This window comes from Zalophus californianus, chromosome 3, assembly GCF_009762305.2.
Source record: "Zalophus californianus isolate mZalCal1 chromosome 3, mZalCal1.pri.v2, whole genome shotgun sequence".
NCBI lineage: Eukaryota > Metazoa > Chordata > Mammalia > Carnivora > Otariidae > Zalophus > Zalophus californianus.
The window spans coordinates 150,711,089-150,727,873 of record NC_045597.1 but is presented as its reverse complement, the minus strand read 5'-3'; positions in this window follow the sequence as shown (position 1 = coordinate 150,727,873).

The following is a 16,785-nucleotide window of genomic DNA, read 5'->3' as shown; positions in this document are numbered from 1 at the left end:
TCATGTGGGCATTTTGCCACATTGCGGGTCTGGGGTGAGAGAGGCCTGTGTAGGAGGAAGGAGCATGGAGTTGGAGGATCGATAGGAATTTTTACAGCGGCCTCCCTTATCTTTGCCGAGTGCTGTTGAGAGCAGGAAGAGGAGGGGAGGGGCGTCACTGCGGGCCTGGCAACCTCTACTGTTTACCACCCCAGGCATCCGAAGTAGGGCCCCGGGGGCGGATGACAAGTCCTGCGTCTGGGTGTGTTTCTAAGTAGGGGGACAAACTCAAACACTTGAGCGGTCACTTAGGTCACACAAATGAGTGAATTGGCCTGGATAGAGGAAATTGTCTTTCACTTAACTTGTAATTACATTTCACAAAAGAATCATTTTGTTCCCAGTCAAAAACAAATTTCATGCTTTGTTCCATAAGGGCTTCATATGTGGTTATTCAGTTCGTTCTTTCAACGTAGGCATTCTTTGCGGACTAAAAGCAGAAAGCCGTCCATCTTCCTTCCCGTAAAGAAATAATGCCTTCTTCCATTTATTTCCTGAAACATCTGGCTTGCTTGATATTCCTTGCATTACTCCCCACCTCCCTCCGCCCCGGAAAAGAAAGATAGGGTATAAGAAATTTCTTTCCTTTTTACCATAAGACAAAAGCAATGCAAGAGGCGCACTAAATGGAACATAGCCCCGGAAGTGCTGTTGGGAGGCAATGGTGTGGTGAGGCTCTGGTGAGCTAAAGGGGCAGCTGGGAGCAATTCCTGTTGTCGGGCAGGTACGTGGGCCCTGTGTTAACATCTTTGCATCCTTCCAGAGAAGCTGGGAATCTGGAATTTTGTGTGAAATCTCCAAATTCGTAAATAGTGGCAAATAATTTAAAAGTGCTAAAACATCTTTCTTGCCGAACAATCTTTACCTATGGGCTACCCATGAGCCACCATGGGCTGCCATGTTTTGAGTTTTTCTCTAAGAGGATGGTTTGTGAACAAGAGAATGGTATTTGAATAAAGTGTAAGGAGAGCAGGTATATATACAAAAATTGTGGAGTACAGAGGACAAGAAAGAACTGGGCAGAAGACATCCTTTATTGGAGATCATTTAAGGTCAGATAATCTATGCATTTATTACCTGCCATATTGATGTCAGTGACCATTGTGCCCCAAAGTTCTTTGTTCTATGTGTTGTTTTTTACACTGTTGGATTAAAGGATAATGATGATTAAAAAAAAAAAAACTTTTAAAGTTTTTCTGAATTATATATTGTGCTCCTGTTTTGAAAAAGAAAAAGTAAGCACAGAATTTTATATTGACAAAAGGTACCTTTTCCCATCGCACTCCCTAAGTCCTCAGGATGCTCACTGTGAACAGTTTAGGGTATATCCTTACAGATAATTTCTTTGTAAGGTAGTTTAAAAAATAACTCTTTATATCATCATTTGGTTGCTTCACTAAGATTATGTTGATCTCTATCTATATCCCTTCATTGATTTATAAGTGTATCTGTTTCCCCCAAATTGAATTAAAGTCATGTTTGCATTAAGGCTGTTGATATAGCAATTAAAAAATTTTTAAAACATAAAACAAATTAAAAACTTTAAAAACATAGAAGTAGGTATACAAATCTCTAGTCAAATATATTTATAATGCCTGAGAAATAAATTCAGTCTGAGATTCCTTTCAGCCAAGACAAAAGGCCACAGAGTTTTACCTTTTCCCCCCCAAATGACACTTACTTGAAACTCTTTATTACTTCAGTTAAACATTACTGCTCTCCCGTCTCCTTTTCCCCCGTCTCGATCCACCTTTCAGAGTAATCTTTGCTATCAGAACCTTTTTTTTTACAACATAGCAATTCAAGAGTAGAGTTGAAATGTTAGAAGAACCTTGTGACAACACATACACATTCATCTCAAACAAGTTTGAACCGGCTACATATAAGTCACACTTTAAAAGTTAAGTGACTTTTTTCCTTATATGGAGACTTGTTTACATTTTCCAAGTCCAAAAGGGAGCAAATATTTTATCTAAAGGATGGACAAATGAGAGATCAAAGTACAAGTAAGTGTTTTTTTCCACATTCTTCACCCTGGCCTTGATGCGAATTAGTATATATTTTTCTATTTGAACATTTTCCTTATTGCGTTTTACTGGGAGAAAAGTACACTGAAGTAGTTATGTTCTAAACTGTCTCAGAAAGAGGTGGTCCTCAACTCATGTAGGCAGTTGTAGTGGCGATTACAAATTCTAATCTAATTAAATTGATTGACAATGTGAGAGGATAAATGTTTTATGGTAATTAAAACACTTCAGGATAAATATATGTTTGAAGAACTGATTTTCTTACAAGATAATCCCTAATAAGCAAGACACAGTCACATAACAACTCATACCGAAAGGAATATTTGAACCTAACATATACATATATAGTCTAGAAAGAATGGTTATCCATGGATAGGTTTGTTTTTTATTTGCTACTATGTATTTGACCAAGTACAGACAGATATCTTATCTGCTAATTATAAAGTGTTTAAACAAAAGTACAATGGAAAGGAACTAACATTTTAACATCTGTTATTTGTCAGTACTTTGTTTATTTAATCCTCACCATAACTCAGTGAAGAAGATATTATTATCTGTGTTTTATAGATGAGGAAACTGAGTCTTAGAATTAAGTGTCATATGCTTGCACAGCAAGAAGTGGTAGAATCTAAAACCATTTCTGTCTATAACAAAAGCTATCATCTTTTCTCCATGCCATACAACACTAGCATGGGCTTTTTCTAGTGGGAAGTGCCAGAAAATCCTTAATGTCCCTCAGGGGTCTATTTCTTTATGGCAAACATATTTTAATTTACACAGGGAAATGGGTATAACTTTATTAACTGACTCACTGAACAAGAGGATTTCTAATTGGAATTGCATTTCCAGGAAGCTAAAGTTTTTCCAATTCATAGCCACCACACCCATTTAAAACGTCTTGGTTGGTCCTTGTGCGGTATTTACAATACTGTGGGATGTATGACTAAGGTATATTAGGTATATAAGGTATATTTCTTATATATAAGCTATATTTCCTAACAAGTCTATGAGGTGGAATAGGAAAATGATTAGGAGCAGCACAGAGCTCTGAGTTTAAATTCTGGCCTTGTCATTTACCAGCTTCTGTGCTCCTAGGTAAATTGTTTAGCTTCCCTGAACCTTTGTTTGCACAATGGGAATATTAATACCTATCTCATAGGGGATCAGCATTTTTAGCCCAATACCTGATATAGAGCCCCCAGTAAAGTGTTTCCCAAATTCACGTGAGAAAGAATTAAGGATATTCTTTGTTTCAATATCATTTATTTTTACCTGAATTACTCTTAAGTAAGTGTGTCATGTTGGATGGACTATTCAGTCAAATATACCAGTTAATTTTACCTGTTCATTTTTTTTCTTCAAATGTAGCATATTCCCTTTGACAGCGGAAGTCTATAAGCAGATCTGTCTAGAAGAAAAGTACACTGAATTTACATTTAGTTTTAGATCTTTGGAAAACAATTGGCTGAGATTTCTTTTGTGGACATCAGAAAGAACATCTATTTTTAAAAACAGGAAAATTCTCATCACAGTTTTTAATTATAATATTTCCTAAACTTCTAGGCACTTCTCTGTGGCTAGAAGGAGAGGGGGACAGAAGACTAGCAGGATGAAGAGAAGACAGATGAAAGGAAAGAGGGTAAGATACTGGGGAGAATGGGAAGGGAATTCACAACGCAAGTTCTTAGTCAGGGACAGTCAACAGAGTCTGTATGTTTATCTACTCTTCTTCCTCAGATGTCACTGAAATGACAGGAAATGAGTTCTAAAAACCTTCAGCTTCTTTCCTTGGCTTGTTCTCAACCTAGAGTAGAATCTCCAGCGGATAAAAGGTACATTTCTGGTATAAAGAACTAAGCAGGTGAGAACATATTGACATCTAAACCCTGGTGCAAAAGGCTGTAGCGCAGGTGTGAGCTACCTTTCCTGGAGTAGCTTGTCTTGACAGGTATAGGGAGCCAGTGAGGAAAGTGGGCAGAAGGACTGAATACAAAACAGCTGCTCCTTTCCACATATGGAGAGCATGTATGCAGTGCTAATGACATGAGCACATTTGCAAAGTGAACAATTAGTTCTGGAGAGGGTTATTGCTTCTAGTGAAGGTGTGGACCCCGTAGAGAAGCCCACCTGTTCTGATACTGGAAGTGAAACCCTGATTGTCTTTGTGCTCTCTGCCTGTGTCTTAAAGAAGCCTAGCCCTTGACATGACTTGCCCACTTACTCAGAAATCTTCCCAGAGTGGCATCTATTGAGAAAAAACAACCTACTCAACAGTAGAGGAAATCTACATAAGTTACTTCAATACATCGACCTAGCCTGCCTTTCATGTGTATGAACAGATAATCAATGATGACAAGACACCTGGGAAAAACCAACAACTCCAAATAATGGGACTAAGATGAATAAAAAAAGTGATGAACCAAGAAAACCCAGAGATAATTTAGGAAAGAAAACAGCTTTTTTCAATTCTAGTTAATAGCCTCAGAGAGATTAAAAAAGGAATGCTATCTATAAAGTAAGTACAAAGTTTTATGCAAAAAGAGAACAGGAGGAAATTACTGGAAATTAAAAATATGACTCTCCCCAAAATTCAATAAAAAGATGAATTTAAAAGTAGAGCAAAGAGACAAAAATAAAGTATAAGAGAAAAATAAGTGACCTTAAAGATGGATGTCAGGGATGTCAAATATCTTTCTACTGACAAACCAAGCAAAAAAATGGAGGAGATGAATGGGGAGGGAGGAAAGAGAAGGAGTTGGATTACTTAATGATATGATGAGGGTTCATATGTTTCTTGTCCAAGAGAAAAAAAAAGGTAACTAGAAAATTCAAAAAAAAGCCCCAAAAACTTGTACAAGAGAGTCATTTCCATATGTGACACAAAGTCAACTGTGGCAAGATTCTGAGGAATTGTTGGAGTAAAAGAAAGGATAATTAATTTTAGGGGTGCCTGGGTGGCTCAGTTGGTTAAGCATCTGCCTTCAGTTCAGGTCATGATCCCAGGGCCCTAGGATGGAGTCCCATGTCGGGCTCCCTGCTCAGCGGGGAGCCTGCTTCTCCCTCTGCTTCTTCCCCTCCCCCCTGCTCCTGCTTATGCATGCTCTTTCTCTCTCTCAAATAAATGAATAAGATAATTAATTTCACTTTGATTCTTAGATCATTTTCTTCGAGTGGTGATGTAATAATATGTCATTTGCTTTTAATTTTTAGAATTAACCCCTAAGCAAAACTCAGAAGCTTTTTAATAAAGCTTTAAGACAAGGACAGTGTGGCTGTAAATGTAAATGTTATAAATTCTTATAAGTTAAAAGTCTTGGTGTAGTTGACAAAAGCTAGGAGTTGGTGGTAGAAAAGAGGTGAAAGATAGTGTAGGGTTCTTATGTCCTCATTTTATAGAGAGGGAATTAAGACACTATCTAAAAATGATGACAATAAAGTAACATTAAGCATGTTATATGAAATTATATAAATTGCATCATTTGAAAGCAAGAGAAAGCAGGACATAATGTGAAATTAATTCCTTATCTGTTATAATACATCACTGAGAGATAATGTCTCAGATTATTAAATCAAGAAATAGGTATCAGTAGTATTGAAAATTTGATGTAGCTGGCTTACGTGAGCCACTCTAGCAGATTCTAACAGTTACCTAAGTCTCTTATCTATATTATCAACTCATTCTTCTCAAATACAATTCTTAATTAAGGAGCCCAGTGATTGAATTATCAAAAAAAACAAAACAAAACAAAACAAACTTATCCTGCTCATTTGGAAATTCAGGTTTAGGAGGGCATGAGCAGAGTTTTTCAAAAAAGTCTCAGTGGTCATTGATTTGATTAAATGTATAACAGATTGCCTTACTTTGAAAGTGAAAACTATATTTGCGTAAAGTGGGAGGAAAAGACTGTGTGGTCTCGGAACTATATCTAAGTTAATTACAGTATTTATCAAATAGTTATCACATGTCATAATGGTTTATGTTTTACTATTTACATCATATGCAATTGTTTTGACTATAGCTTATAGGTTATTTGCATCTGGTACTTCTTTTTTCATTCTTCTAATTCCTAATCATCTTTTAATTCTCCCCCATCCTTCTTTTTCCTGACAGTATTTCATTCATATTCACCAGTGTTTTACATTTCTTAAAACTTTTGGTCCACTGATTTTAAGTAAATAAATGCTTAGCCAGGCATACATGTCTTATAAACAGTGTTATGTAATATGTTAAATTCAAAACGATGACACAAGCTTAAAGTAACACGTTGTAGAAACTCTAAGCTTAATTGACAAAAAATTAATAAACACTCAGAAAGACACTGACTGACCTAGAAGTGTCAATATTTATAAAATAAGAGTCACAGATTTCACATGATCATTAAAAGCTGGTGCTTTCATTGGCTGGAGGAGCGTGTGAAAATCACACCCGCCTCAACACAGTGAAACAAGCCTAATGATGAGGTAACTACCTGAAAACCTAAGAATAATGAGAAGGCATTCTCTCTAGTTGGTGTAATGAGGGGTAAAGCTGTAACTTTTCATTTACTACCATTCTGTCCTGTTTGAATTTAAGTAGCAACAGCACCATTAACATCACAAAACCGACACCGTCCTCTAGCATAGGTTTAAAAATACATTAACAGGGAAGAATGAAGGGGGGGAAATCGGAGGGGGAGACCAACCATGAGAGACGATGGACTCTGAAAAACAAACTGAGGGTTCTAGAGGGGAGGGGGGTGGGAGGATGGGTTAGCCTGGTGAAGGGTATTAAAGAGGGCACGTTCTGCGTGGAGCACTGGGTGTTATGCACAAACAATGAATCATGGAACACTACATCCAAAACTAATGATGTAATGTATGGTGATTAACATAACAATAAAAAATTTAAAAAAATACATTAATAGTTTGGATATGAAGTATAGGTCTTTCAATTTTTAACTAATTTCAGTTAGAGGGCTCCTTTTTACTCTTGGGCTTATCTGATTTGTTACCTACTCCCCTTTTCATGTATTTTATATTTCATGGGAATATCTAATAATATCTACTAGAGACCGTTTTCTACTTTCAATTCATATCTGTGGTTATAGTTCAAAAGCACTAACCCTGGAATATAATTCGTGATCTGGCTAAGGGAAAACCTCACATGATGAAGTCAACAAACAGATAAGAGGAGTTTATTGTGAAACATTTTTGAGTGTCCCTCAGTGCTGAAACATTGTTTTCAATGTCAAAATAGAGACAGAGTTCACTGGAAAATTTGGAGCTGAAATAAAGCAGGCCAAAAGCAGAGCCCTCGAGCAAATACTCTTAGCTATTCCTCATCACCCCTCATTGGAGGTTAGATGCCTGTTGCTGGGTGAAATCCTCCCATTTCAAGTTTGCAGATGCAGAAACTGAGAGTTTCAGAAAAGTAGACATGTTCCCAGTCATAAATCAATGTTGGCCATTGTCAAGACTTAAACAGAAGTACCCAAAATATTCTGAAGAATGTTAATTTACTGAGACCCTGAATCTTGCTCAAAGGGAGAGAGAGCCATTAAAAAAAAAAAAAAGCCATTAGTTTGCATTTTTCCCACAATTTATTTATCTCATTAAAACTGTTGAAAAAATCACATCTTAATCAAATAAAACTGACACCTACATTTCTTACGATCTATCACAGTTATAGGATGTTTTTGAGTTCCCAGATAGTTTGAGTCATGGAATGCCGGTATGTGCTAAGTCTCTGATCTTCACACAAGAAAAACAAAACACATAGGATATCAGGGATATTCAAAAGCTGACGATTTCATGGGAAATGATATCTTTACATTGTAATATGGTTTTGCTGTGGTTGAGATGTGCATAGGGTGCTATGGGAGTTCAGAGAACAGCTCTTAGTGCAGCCTGGAGTTATGGAAGTCTTCCTAAAAAGGCAACGCTTCAGTTCTATCTTTTCTGTTCCTTTGTCCAGTGGTATTTGTTTGCTTATTTAAAAATTCCAAATAATACATGAAACTATAAACAAAAGAGTAAAATTCACCCCAAATCTCTTCATGCAGAGATGGTCACAGTTTGCTATTTTGGTGAATACCCCTCTAGGCAAGTGCATGTATGTGTGTGAATAGATGAAATTTTATATAAATGCGGCTATGCTCCACATATTATTCTGTATCTTGATTTTTTTTTTTACACTCAAGAATATATCCTGGATTGTTCCATATCAATGAATTAGAAATTCCATCGCTTTTCACAGCTATAGAATATTACCCTATATTTTGTACCTTTATTTAGCTAGTCTCATATCAAAGTACAGTTAGGTTGTTTTCCCTCTTATTGCTGTGTTAAATAATTCTGTACTTACTATCATTGTATATATATCTTTGGTTACTCAGGCAGCGATCTCTATAGATAAGTCTCTGGAAGAATTGCTACACTATAAATGACACACATCTGAAATTTTGATTTACAAATGCCAAACTTCTCTCCAGAAAAGCACCAATTCAAGTTCCCATGTTTTCCTGTGCTTTTGTCAACATGGGATTTTATGTCATGTCTTTGCCAGTCTGATACATGAAAATTTTCTTTATTCCAGTGTGCATTTCTTTAACCATTAGTAAGTTTAAACATCTTTTCACGTTTTTGTCTCTTTTTAAGACTTTTCTGAATTATTTATGTTTTCGTTGGATGTCTATCACCATCTGGTTGATTTGTAAAAGATCTTCTGATACTAGGGATGTTAATGTTTGCTTGTCATATGTACTACGATTATTATTTCACCTCTTCACCTGACTTTATGTTTTTAAAATGTTTGAATCAGGCCTATCAGTCTTTTTTATTTTGATTTTGACTTTTGTGTGGGCGGTAAAAAGGCCTCTCCACATCAAGATTTCTAAAAGCCCATATTTTCTTCAGTAACTCTTATGGTTTTATTTTTATATTTAAATATTTAAGCCATCTAAAATAAGCTGGATATAAAAACTGAGGTACGGCTTCAGTTAGCCACCTGTCTCGAGTGATATTTTTTCCTTGTTGATTTAAAATACTATGTAGAGTAGTGATTAAGAGAATGGGTCTTGGAGGTAGGCTGTCTGGGTCCAACTTCCACTGCTTACAAACTGGGCATGATTTCTCATACATAAAATGGGGTTAAATATCTATCTCTTAGAGTTGTCAGGACTACATACATTAGTACATGTACAGGGATTAGGAGACTACATGGCACATTATGAGAGCGCACAAAATAGTAACTATTATTGGGTGCCAAATTCATATGTCATGTGGGATTGTTTCTAGACCCTATTCTGTTACACTCACTGGAGTCTAGAAGTTCATTGGTCAGTACCAATTCTAACTATAACATACCTGTGGACAAGTTCTCTCATTCTTTTTCAGAATTTTCCTAATTCTTCTAGCATTTTTATTTTTCTAGAAAAACTTTAGAGTCATTCTGTCAATTCCTAACAAGTTCATTGAGATTTTGATTGTCATTTTAGAGAATATATACTATTAGGAAAAATTGATTTCTTCATAATTTTGATTTTTTCTTTCTGTTAAATAGGTATGTCTTTCCATTTATTTGAGTGTTTCCTTCAAGTGTTTCCTTCTATCACATAATAAATGTTTATGGTTTTATTTTTTAGGTTCTTCTCATTTCTTGATACTGAATATTTTGAGCTAATTCTTGGAGGATGAATAGGAGTAAGCCAGACCGAGAAAGAGAAAGATGGTCGTGTCTCTTTAGCTTCCAGGAGTCATAATTATGCTTGGAACACTCCTAGTTCTAGAAATAATGTTCTTTAGTCAATCCACATAAGATACAAGTAGTAAACTGATTTGCCAAAAAAAAGATCTTTTTGCAAAGGTCTTTCCCACAAAGAAATGGAGTAAGGCAGGCAGCCAATGTAAGAAATATTTATGCAGCTGTTGCCTGGACTAATCCAGGAAACTTCTGGGGACTGGCAGTGATATACATGTTCAGCTTTTTCTGAGCCTACTGACTTGTTTAAAAAAATCCAAAGTCCAATATGTGTGTATGAACCAAGGCATCTGAATACAGACTGATGTGTGTTTGTGGGTGTTTTGAACTGAGCTGGACCAAGGCAAGTTTGTGAAGTGATTCCAGTTTTTCTTCATTTGCCATTTGAACCTCATTTTCAGTCCATCTCACCCCAATTTCAGAACCATGACTCTGGAATACCATCGCTAGAGTTTAATTTCTTGCCCAGGTATACTCACAGTCTGTGCCCTGTGCAAGCTAATACTAAACAGAGCTCTGTCCCTCAGATGTCCAGTCATGAGTAGCTGGTCCTAGTCCATCTGGGCTTTGCCAAGTGATGAAATAAACAATATTGCCTCTCCCCCTCAGAAGGTACTTTATCTAGCATTGTCCTTCAGATCTCAGAATTTTAAAGACATTTATGATCCCCCATCATGTGACACTTTATTACTACTCTCTCTGCCACTTAAAAGTGCAGGTTTGCAATGTCCCCTTCCCCAAGCCCTTTAAAAATACAATGTATACTTGGGTAAGGGAATTCATTTCATTCTCAGGGCACAAGTCCAGCTTACAAGCCAACTATTGAAAAAGGTAATTAGGCCATTGCTTTTCTCTTTCCTACCAGCCTAATCTTAGGATCTTAGGTCTTTTGTGACACAGCCAGGAAGACAGAATTCATCCAGTACTGTCCTCACATTAATTAAAGTGTGTGTACCTCGCCAACTCAAAAAAATACAAGTGGTTCCATTAATAAAGTGGTTTCTTCTATTGGTCAACATAACCTTTATAGGGACTGTAGGAAGAATTCTAAAAAGGCAATTAGAATGTAATAATTGAAAAAAAAAAGAGTTGATAATTTATTATGCAAAAACATAGATCAAAAATGTCCTAAAGTTAGGTTGTGGTGATGTTACACAATTCTGTGACTATAGCAAAAACCATTTTATTGTATACTTTACATGGGTGAAATGTATGGTATGTGAATTATATCTCAATAAAGCCATTTTTAAAAGGCCGTTGATATCCAAATGTCTTAGAGTGACATTAGAAAGAAAGAAAGAAAAAAGAAAGAAAGAAAGAAAGAAAGAAAGAAAGAAAGAAAGAAAGAAAGAAAGAAAGAAAGAAAGAAAGAAAGAAAGGAAGGAAGGAAGAAAGAAAGAAAAAGAAAGAAAGAAAGAAAGAAAGAAAGAAAGAAAGAAAGAAAGAAAGAAAGAAAGAAAGAAAGAAAGAAAGAAATCAGTGAAATTTGATATAGTAAGTGCTCTAAACAATAATAGTAGCTAAAGTAGCTGGAGTGGCTTCTTTGAAGTAGGCAGTTTATGTAAACTCTCATTTAATGTTCACAATAAACTTATGAGGAAGGAAACATTATTATCATCCTTATTTCACAACAAGAATGTGCTGCTGACAGAGGTTGAATACATTGGCTACAGCTATGTGGTTAGTGCCATGCAGTTAGCAGGTTGTAGAGTAGGCATCTGTCTCCGGAGCTCAGCCTCTGAAACACTGAACTAATCCAGGCACCCAAGACTGCCTTGCTTTTCACTGTACTTTGCTGTAAACAGCAATTAATCTTGACTGTTCTTATCATCTCCAGAAGACTTAGACAAATTCTTCCATCTAAGTGGTTCTAGTGGCTTGATCTTATGCAATAGACTATATAAAAGGGTTATTTACATATAGTAAATTCTCTATAATCTTTAATTTAGTAGACATTTTCTGAAAAAAAACATCTATCATAGTTTGCCATTCAAATTGTGTTTTAAAGGATTCAGGGCCAGAGCAGTTTTCTGTGGAGAGGGATCTATATTCCTCCTATGTAATTAAACAAAAATGGCGAATATTTTCCATATCTGTACACCTGTATTTTTAGACTGCATTTGTTTCATTGTGGTGTCAAATTTCTCTGCGTTTTCAGAAATTCCAGCATCATTATCACTCCATATGTATCTACTAGCTCAGGGGAAACCAACGTTATCATGTTGGAGGAGAAAGGAGTCTCCCATTCTTCTGTAGGAGAACTCAGCTTCTAAGATAAATCAAAAATAGACTTGGATGGTTTACTTGGAGCTTGTGAGAAAGTACAAGGAGGAATGACTTTTATTATTATTGAATGTTCATTTAAGTAATTAGGAGGTCTTTTGCGGGAAATCTTGTACTAAAGAACAATAAGAACAGCTACATATGAAAATGTCATGAGGACATTCTTAAAGTTGATGTTGAGATTTGGGATCATTTCTTCCCCATCACTCTTAATAGGGCTCATGGATGCGTGAAGTTTCCTCGTGCTGTTCTTCACCCCTCTCTTCCAAGTATCCAGCCATGAGCAGCCCATGGTTCATAAGAGGATTGTTATGATTTTTGAAGATAAGGTTACATAATCTAGTGGTTAATGTATGTTTAATGAACTATTTGGATTAAATAATTATTTTGACCTTCTGCTCATCCACTAGCTGTGAAGTTTATAACAATCTTTTGGTGTGTCATGTTGATTTTCCAATATCGTTTTTAGTTTAAATCAATAGTCTTTAATTAGGGGTCTATTGAGGGCCCAGAAAGAATCACTGGAAGAGTATATGGGAGTTCACAATCTAGTAGACTGGGTAAGCCAAGCATGCCAGTAACTCTAAAGCAGGGCATCCTGGGAAAGGCAGTCAGTTAAGACATTTGTTGAGCATATATCATGAGCCTATCATTGGGGCTTGGGTTAAGTGGAATGATGCACAAACAAAATGCTAAGGATCAGAGATATTTGGTTATCAGAAATGGCTTCATGGAGAACATGGAATAAGTAAGCCTTTAGCCTTAAAGAATACACTGTTTGGAAGAATCCGTTTCTGTGAAATCCATTAAAACAAAAAAACAAAAAAACAAAAAAAAAAACAAGCAAGCAAGTAGTATACTCTGGCCAAAGAAGCAGGTACGTGTATAGAACTGGCAGGAGATAAGGGAAATCAGAAGAGTATATCCATATCATAGAGGTCATAAATGCCAGTTTATTATTTTTTGAAGATTTATTTATTTATTTTAGAGATAGAGAGAGAGTGAGTGAGAGGAGGAACAGAGGGAGAGGGAGAAGCAGACCCCACTCTGAGCACAGAGCTTGATGTGGGGCTCAATCCCAGGACCCTGAGATCATGACCTGAGCTGAAATCAAGTCCGACACTTAATGGACTTTGCCACCCAGGGACCCCACAAATGCTAGTTTAAAACTGATGTCTCAGTTTAAAATTTACAGAAAATGGGAAATCACTTATGTTTTCCAGCTGAACTCTTGGAAGTGGAAGACGCAGGGTATAGTTGAGAATGGAGCAGAGAGAGGCTGAGGTAACAGGAAGCAATTTAAACTCTGGTGAGAAATAATACGGGGTTTGGATCAGGACAACTTAGAGAAAGATCACGTACATAGCAGAGGTAGAGACAACAGAATTTCTAGAATGCCTGCATGTATGGGAACATGAAGAAAGACATGCATGATGATTGCAAGGTTCTGAGCCTGTTTGAGTGGAAGAATAATAAATTAGCAGAAACAATGTAATAAAGAGGAGAGAACAGCTCAGGGAATTGGAGGATATGATGCTCTCCATTTTAGTTTTCTTGAGTTTCAGGTGCAAACAACTGGAAATGCAAGTCTGCAGCTAGAGAAGCTAAGGCTAGAAATATCAACTTAGGAATCAGGTGCCTGAAAATGATCATTGGATCCAAGGAGTAAATGTAGTTACAGGAATAGAGTAGGGAAAGAGGACAGGATTGGAGTATAATATGGAGAAAATTCTACATTTAGCCACTGGAAGGAGAAGTGTGAAACCCCAAAGATGGTAAAGAGTAAGACTAAGACAGGAAAAGAATAAAAAATGGAGGGCCCCTGGGTGGTTCAGTCACTTAAGGGTCTGCCTTCGGCTCAGGTCATGATCCCAGAGTCCTGAGATCGAGTCCCACGTCGGGCTCCCTGCTCCTTGGGAGCCTGCTTCTCCCTCTGCCTCTCTCTCTCTCTGTCTCTCATGAATAAATAAAAATAAAATCTTTAAAAAAAAAGAATAAAAAATGGAGAGCTAGGCATGGGAGCCAAAGAGGTTTAAGGAGGAAGGCCAACAATGGCAAAGGTTGCACAGTGATGGACAGTGATGGGGAGAAGGTCTCTTGGGTTGTTGTAAAAAAAGCCTACTCTTGAGCCAAGTTATCTCCATTTTAAGAAATAAATTCAGCTATCATATTCGAAATGCTCTCATTCTTTCATTTTTAGCTCTTAAAATAAAGCTTAACAATATTACTTTACCCATTGCTAGTCTTGGAAATTATTCTCCGGTAAAATTTAATTACAATGTCTAAATGCTGATCAAAACTTTCCATAGCTTTTACCATGATAAAGGCCTATCATTCATAAATATGTATCCTTTCTCCAAATGCCAAGAACAGAGAGGATGGCGTATAAGAGAAAAATGAGAGAAAACACTAGTTTACAATTTCTCTCTTTTTCTTTTAGCATGATTTTGTAAGAGTTTGGTCTAATTGATATAGAACATCAATTTGGAAGCACCTGGGTTGTTCAGTCAGTGAAGCATCTGACTTTTGGTTTTGATCTCAGGATCCTGGGATTGAGTCCTGCATTTGGCTCCATGTTCAGCACTGAGTCTGCTTGAGATTCTCTCTCCCTCTCTCTCTGCCCCTTCCACTCATGCTCTCCCTCTCTAAGATAAATAAATAAATCCTAAAAAAACCCATGGATTTGGTCCTGTTATGAGTTGAATTGTGTCCCCTCAAAATTCATATGTTGAAGTCTTAGCACCAGTAGCTCAGAATGTGAACTTATTTAGAAATAGGGTTGTTGCATGTAATTAGTTAAGATGTGGTCCCATTGGAATAAAGTGGGATTCTAATCCTTATGAAAAGGGGAGATTGGGATACAGACACTTGCAGGAAGAAGACCATGTGAAGATGAAGGCAGAAATTGGGGTGATTAGCCAAACCCAATGAATGACAAAGATTGCCAGCAAGCCACCAGAAACTAAGAGAGAGGCATGGAATGGATTCTCTGACAGCCTTCAGAAGGAACCAACCATGCCAACAACTTGATCTAGAACTTCTCACTTCTAGAACTGTGAGGCAATACATTTCTGTTGTTTAAGCCACCTAGTTTTTGGTACTTTGTCATACCAGGCCTAGTGAGCGACAGGTCCATAAACAAGTAAGTCACCAATGTGTTTGCCCAGTGGCACAGTGAAGTCTCTTGTGCCACAGAGAGAACAGTGACTTAGTTCACTCTGAAAAAAAATGTATTCGCATAAGCAGTTTGAAACTGCCTTACTTTCCAAATCCACTTCATTTCCCAGAGACAGCAGTTCTCTGACTAGAGTTTACATTGAGAGGGAAGAGCCAATTTTGGAGAATAAATCTCTTCCACTCGGTGGGACTGAGACTCTTCTAAACCAATCTAATAATAGAACTGGCCATTGCACAGTTGAACCATCAGAAGTGTTATAAAAATAAAGCCTGATGAAGTTGCCCGTCAAAAGAGAAGGCTCTGAATAGGTGTTTTTAATGGAGGAAGTGATTATGATTTCTGGAAATGTACTGTTGGTGCTACCTTTTGATATTCAGTGTTATTGGAAAAATAGACCAACCACTATTTTATAAAGTAGCCTTTTGTACAACTTTAGACATTTACAGTTTGTCATGGTTGCACCTGGCTTGGCACAAGATTCTCTTTATACAATGGAAATATTTTGTGAGGCTCAAATTGCTGAGTAGGTGGCTTTCGTGGCAGAACTACTTTACTTTGGGTACCCTTTATGAACATAGAGCATTAGACATTTCTATTTACAAGACCTTTAGAAGCTGTTCTGTGGCCAAAGTTTTTCTTCCCAGACCAAACAACCCAGATTCTGGCTAACATTTACTGGATTTAAAACATGATTTTATAAAACATGATATAAATCCACCACTGGCCAAATATTGCTATAATCTAATTTAGGCTCCTCTTCTCTCCACCCACCCCCCGAAAAGGCAGAGCTTTCAAGTGATCACAATCTGAAGAATTTATGTGTGGATGTGATTACTACATATCACCCAGGAAAGAAAATTATCCAAATGAACCTCTCTGAACCCAAGGGGATATGGTGCCTGATTGGCGATACTTACCATGATGATCCAGTCCCTCCTTTCAGCTCACCCGTGGATACGTTATCTTCTTTCCTCGGTTCATTGCAATTCTCTATCCAGTACTTTTCAAAGAAGAGTAGCTTTCCATTGGAAGTTTTTAAAACTTCAAATGGCTGTCCATTTAGGCAGTTGTTTAAGTCAGTAAAAGGGTAGGGGAACGGTGGTATGATCCCTGTGCTGCCTGAGCATTGATTGAAGAACCCAGCCATAAATCACAGTAGCCAACCTGATAACAGTAATCCACATGTGGCTTTTAGCCTCAGCATTTGGGAACACAGGGAATGGTAGAAAACTGTACCCTTGTCCTCTAAAAGAGACAGCTGCTACACAGCTGATTTCTGCCATGGAAAGTAGGCCAAGTGTGGACAGACTTCCTGATTTTCCAAGAGAGGCCCAAAAGATAGATTTTCTTTTTCATGTCACAGCTTCTGGTGTTTAAATGTTAGAAACTGGATTAGCTTCCTATTGCCATTATAACAAATTACCACAAACAGTGGCTTAAACAATGTGAATTTATGATCTTACAGTTCTGAATGTCAGAAGTTCGAAATGGATTTCGTTGGGTCAGAATCAGGGTGTTGG